Here is a 6,068-nt window from a genome sequence, read left to right on the forward strand (position 1 = left end):
GAAAACAAAGCGCGCGCAATGTTTGTTACGCCGAGCTTCGGCGAAAAAGGGCGCAAGCGAAACAGAAAGACACAGCAAAGCGCAAGATCCACGCGTCTCTAAGGGCAACCGTGAAGGAGACCAATCATTGTGCAGAAAAAGTGTCGCAGACTGGGATGACGCGAAGAGGCGAGGAGGGACGGAGGTCGAGCGTGCGGCAGCGGGTACAATGAATGGCGGTACTTTTCCGAAATCAAGGGGCTTTAGCCGCCACGCCCGTTGCGCCATCTTGCTGATAATGCTGAAAACGTGATATCCCCCCTCCCCCCCCCCCCGAGATGCCCGCCAACAGCGGTAAGTGGTAGATATAAATAGCTTGCAGTTTGAACGTTGGAGCAGGCGCCCCTTGGTGGCTCAGTGTTTAACGCCGCGCCTTCATGACGCGGACGTCCCACGTTCGATTCAGCGCATCGGAGTCGTTTTCTGGATTTTTTTGCTTTCTTGCGCTTTCTCTCACACACACACACACACACACACACACACACACACACATATATATATATATATATATATATATATATATATATGGTGAGTGACGCCGACGCCGGCGGCGCAACCCAGCCGAGAGTGTCAATATAGTTGCTATCGCAATACAAAATACCATACTCTTTAGAAAGCACTCGGAACTCGTTTTCGAAGATACTATGTCAAACAACACCACGAAGAGCACTGATTATTGGTTTTAAAAAGCGTTGACACCACGGTCGAAGAAGCTAATTTTGGGCTGACGGACTCATCAGTTGACTCACTCAGATCAAGCCGTGAGTCGGGGTGAGTAATGTTTTGGTGAGTGTGAGTCCGAGTGAGTATGGCTGAAGAAAATTTTCGTGAGTGTGATTCCGTGTGAGCGTGGCTCAGCAAAATTTTCGTTACTGTGAGTTCGAGTGAGTCTAAAGCTTAGAACATATTTTATGAGTGAGTCTGAGCGAGCTCCACAAGTTTTGCCGACCTATGTATACAAAAGCACGCGTACTTTTGCATTCCAGAACTATAATAGCAGAAAATATACAGCACTTCTGTACTTATAAAAAGGATCTATACCTACGTACACCAGTAAACGGTCACGTGATCAGCCACTTCTGCATATTTGCGTTTTTTGCCACGTAGAGCAGCCAAGAATCATTTGTGCCACCTTTTAGCGAAAAAAAGTAGAAATTTCTGTCATATGAGAATGGTTTTGTTTCATTCAATGCTATAAACAACTTTTAAATAGTAAGTTTATCTCAGTTTTTGCTCAGAGGTATGTCTTTAAATGCGCGAGGTGACAGCTTACGACCGAACTCGAAAACTTGTGCTCCATAGATTTCATAAGTAGGAGAGTATTAGAAATATTGGAACGCTCAGGCGGATCGTCTGAGTAGTACAAGATAACTTCACTAGAGATTGGCAAACTTCATGGCCTGCCTTGAGCTCTCGTCATTGCACTCTGTTAACAGCATTCCCTAAACATTTTGCGGGGAAGGCGAAAGCAACGTGCAGTGAATGATCAACCAACAAATTTGGATGCACAGAGAAATAGGTTAAATGAAAGAAGCGTCAAGCTGTTCAACTTGCTCATGGTGTAATTATCCAAGTTGACACGAATTGTCAACTAGCTAGTTACTTGTCAACTAGTTACAACTAGACATGAATTGTCAACTAGTTACACTAGTTAGTGTAAGGGAGTTTCAGGACAGCGGGCTTCACGGCAAGACTGACAATGATTCTCTTTTCTCGTTTGCAAAGCACTGGGAAATATTTGCTGCTGAATTCGCTGTTGTTATTTGTCACACTTTTACTAGTAAAAATTCACCGCTGACGCAATATTCAAGCGAACGAACTATTTGTTAAGAGAAATGTATTTTTTACACTTTTCTGTAAGTGCGTCAATATGTGTTTTTCAGGCAGACAGACTGAGGTGAGAAGATGACAGCACAATAGTTGACCTGCAAAGCAAAATGGCAAAGAAAGGCCATAAAAAGATATTTCCTACCTTTCCCAAAACTTTACATTTTATGTTCTTAGCCAAAGGGATGCAGCGAGGTACATGTTGCAATTTCAAATATTCCGTGATAAACCAGGCAAACGACTACTAGGGTTGTACAGACCACAATAAAGTCCACTTTAATTGTGGGCAAGCAAGCGAAATTGCTCCCGAGTGTATACACCCTTGCCTAAAATGAACGGAACATTCTCGATCCAGACAGTTTTGTGAGCAAGACCACTCACGCAAAGAATGCATGAGCCCTTAACAACACCGTGCACTTTTTGAAAGACGAGCACTAATATGTTCTCTACGCTGAACGTCATTGTGTGTATAAAATGAGCAATTGGTATTCAAAAAACACCATTCGAACAATGGAAAACTCCTCGACAGGACTTCCTGTGCACGGTCACTAAGAGGGCTCAATATTCTGTAAATTGCGCGCATCTTAATTGTCAAATATTTTATCACTATAACACACGCAAGCACACACGGGCGAGAGTAGATACTAAAAGATAAGCTGTATTTTATTCTTAGTTATTCAAGTTTCCGTTCATGACGACACAGCAGATACATCTCTAATGCTCTTCGTCCTTAGGGCATTGAGTAGTCACCTATATTTGGACGCATGTTCCCGAAGCTTTGCTTTTTGCATTGATATACGTAACGTTACGTATTCGACTGCAGCTGAACGCACTGTTTGCACTTTTTCGTGCGAAAATCCCTTTCAGGCGGACAGAGCACGATGACTAGTCGAGGGCCGGCGAATGTAGCAAGCCCGCCGCGTGAGCGGAGAAGCGACAAAGCAGCCACGCGCGGTGCGCGATGCAGGGCGACGTTGCAGACGTCGCCTGCCGTCCAAAAATACCACCTGTCAAAGCGAATTGACGCAACGTGGTGTGGCGGCCTCCTTCCGTTAATCCGTGGGATCCAGGAACTCTGGCGCATGATTTGTATCTGTCTCCCTTGCACAGTTCCGGTTCCAAACGCTTTACTTGTCTATAGGGCGCCAAAGTATTACGCTGTAGTTTGCTGCTTTCACTTTTTTTTTCTACCTATTTGTTTGTTCTCACTCACCTCTTCCTCTCAGAGTGCCCTCTGCTTGTCGCTTGGAGTCGACGAGTAGAAGAGTTTCGTGTACTGGCATCGGGGATGGAATAGCTCTTTCACTAATCACGTACAGCTGATCGTAAGCGACTAGTATGAGGAGTTACCTTGTCATACATGTTTCTTTTTGTTTTGTTGCTTGAGATGCACTGTGGCAATCATTAAAAAAGCCAAATGAGAGCTGACAATTACTGCAAAAGCACTTTTAAATTGCTACATTAAAGGGCATATATATATTTATATATATATATATATATATATATATATATATATATATATATGAGATCTAACAGACAGTAATGCCAAGGAATGTACAGGGGAAGTTATTAGAACCAATTGAATGCAAATAAGAAGAAAGAAAAGTGGATGAAAAAATAACCAGCCGTGAGCAGGAATCAAACCTACGACCTTCGAATAAAGCGTTCGATGCTCTAACCACTGAGCTACCACAGCGGCCTTCCATCCATCCACTTTTTTGGGTTTATATGTAAATTTAGAAGTAGGAGTGACAGTCAGCGTCATCTATAAGCCAAACGACGAGTGTGAAAACACTCTTATGCGCATGTTTGGCGTCACGTAGCACGTGAACTTATTATGAGCTGCCCGCTCTTAATACGTGATAAAATGCTTCGCATTTAAAACATGAGAATGAATTAGCACATCGAAAGCCCATGCTGCAGGCTGCGCGTTCTTTTTTGTGAGCGCACATGCGGAAATACGTAACATCAGTCCTTTGATACTGCGTATGGTCACGGGATTGCGGCCTCAGTTTCATATAGAACCAGAGGCCACCGCCAGAAGCGCCACTGTGCGTGATAGGTCATGCGAGCGCTGCTCTCAAGGTGTATGGGATAGCCTCGGTGCTCTAACTTTCCAAACTTCCGGGATAGTCGTTTTAATTTTCACGTAGCTGCTTTTAACAAACCGCATGTGTTAATGAGTGCCAGAGTGCACCATAAGTCCTGAAATAAGCATTCGGGCGAAGAAAGAGCCACTCGAAACGTGCATCTTCTGGGGGTATAATAGAAAAAAAACTCAAAGTCTTCATTCGAAGCGCAATAATTGTATCATTATCAAACACGGTGGACTGGAGTCTTCATATTTAGTTTGACCCTCGAAGGTTTTTGGTTAAATTAACTCTTTCATGCACAGAACTTCATTTGGTAGGAGAGGGAGGACGGTGCTTTATTAAAAAATGACGAAACGTTCTGTAGAAAATGATTTTCTAACAAGAAACAAATAATTGACAGTTTTAGTTAAAAAGATATGACGTGGTCAACAGAGATCACCGTCCAGTAAGGGCCTTGATGATGATTGATTGATATGTGGGTTTTGACGTCCCAAAACAACCTGGTGAATATGAGAGACGCTGTAGTGGAGGGCTCCGGAAATTTCTACCACCTGGGGTTCCTTAACGCGCACCCAAAGCAGAGCACATGGTCCAGCAGCGTTTTCGCCTCCGTATAAAATGCAGCCACCGTAGTTGGGATTCGATCCCGCGACTTGCGTGTCAGCAGCCAAGTACCTTACCCACTAGACCACCACGGTGGGGCATCTAGTAAGGGTCTACTCGTCACTTTACGTGAAAAATCCTTGGCAATAGCTATTCATACAACGTCCTCTCCTGCACTATCAAGATAATTAGAATTCAACATACTTTTACATCTATAAAGCTGTCTCGGGTCTACCATCTAGCGCGCCTTGAAGACAACGGCAGCCGGAAGGAAGCAAACATTGAAGCCCAAACGATGTAGCGCCACCTTTGTAAGAAGTCGAAAGTTTTAAAATATGCGCCGTTCGAAATCTGATACGCGGGGCTGAAGTGTTTCAAGAGAAAAAAATGAACAATATGTGGTTACCTGGGGTGACCACCGTGCTGTAACGAGTTAAAGTACATATTCTTTTTATTTAAATACAATCTTTCTTGGGGACCTTTGGAGCAAAATTGCGGTCTGTCTTTCTGTCTGCCTGTCTATACATTTGTCTGTTTGCCCATCCTGAACGGTACCCTAAACGGCATCAAAGTGATCAAACAATATTCCAAACGGCCGACGCCCCCCGCAGCACCCACTGATATTGCTCAAGGTTCAGCGTTCGTACTTGTGCGATTGTCAAATAAAGATCAATTATTGCGCATACCTGAGGCATCGCAAGAACACGTCAATATCATGTATGTGTACTTTTTACCAGAAAAGGCATACATAAGTACTTTTAAGGACCGTAGCGTTTATCACGCTGCGCTGACCATTCAACGCTTGCACGAAAAGGCCAGTGTTCCCAACGCTTTGGTAAGACGACACGGTGGTGGCACCTACCCGTCGCATTGCGTTCTACACCTTATCACCTCAGAAATGGGCGCACGCCACGCACCTCGTTTTGCAGGATAACTGCCAGATAGTGCTCATGTCTCACGTGTAACGTGACTTGATGCGCTCTTTCTCCTGTGCTGCACGCCCGAGGCGCTCTAACGCAGCGCATCCAGAATACCATTCACCAATTTTCTTGCGCACAACATCAAATAAACGCTTTGATCACTCTCTCTAGACGCAAGACTATCGTATTTCGGTGACATTTGCAGCGCAACATGCCGATATGGGGCCAATTTTTTTTTCACCCCGAGTGAAGAGCGGCCGCTGGCTTGGGGAGAGCCATTAGTCTCGACGCTTTAATTGGCCTCACTTTTAATTCACACTCACAATGTTGCTCCAGTGGGGCTACTTCTAAAAAAAGTTAACAATTGGGTCGTATCCATATTTAGCCGTAAAAAATTGCAATGTATTGATTGCAGTGACAGCCTCTCAGATGTTAAATTTTCTGTTTAACCTTGAGAGAAATTTCAACTGGAGATCAATAAATCAGTATTGCAAGGTCTGATAATAATAAATTTCATTTATCTATCAACGGCATTTGTTGCCGTTGCCCCCGCAGATTTCTTTTGAAAACGCTTGCGCAATGCGTA

The 6,068-nt window shown here is 44.0% G+C and overlaps 1 non-coding gene across 1 annotated transcript; it reads right to left on the minus strand.

Annotated features, from left to right (window-relative positions):
• Nucleotides 1-3,489: 3,489 nt before the first annotated feature.
• On the minus strand, nt 3,490-3,562 carry TRNAK-CUU (transfer RNA lysine (anticodon CUU)). Its single transcript has one exon. It is a non-coding gene; the product is annotated as a tRNA-Lys (tRNA).
• Nucleotides 3,563-6,068: the final 2,506 nt, after the last annotated feature.

The sequence above is a fragment of the Rhipicephalus microplus genome, chromosome X (assembly GCF_043290135.1).
Source record: "Rhipicephalus microplus isolate Deutch F79 chromosome X, USDA_Rmic, whole genome shotgun sequence".
Lineage (NCBI taxonomy): Eukaryota > Metazoa > Arthropoda > Arachnida > Ixodida > Ixodidae > Rhipicephalus > Rhipicephalus microplus.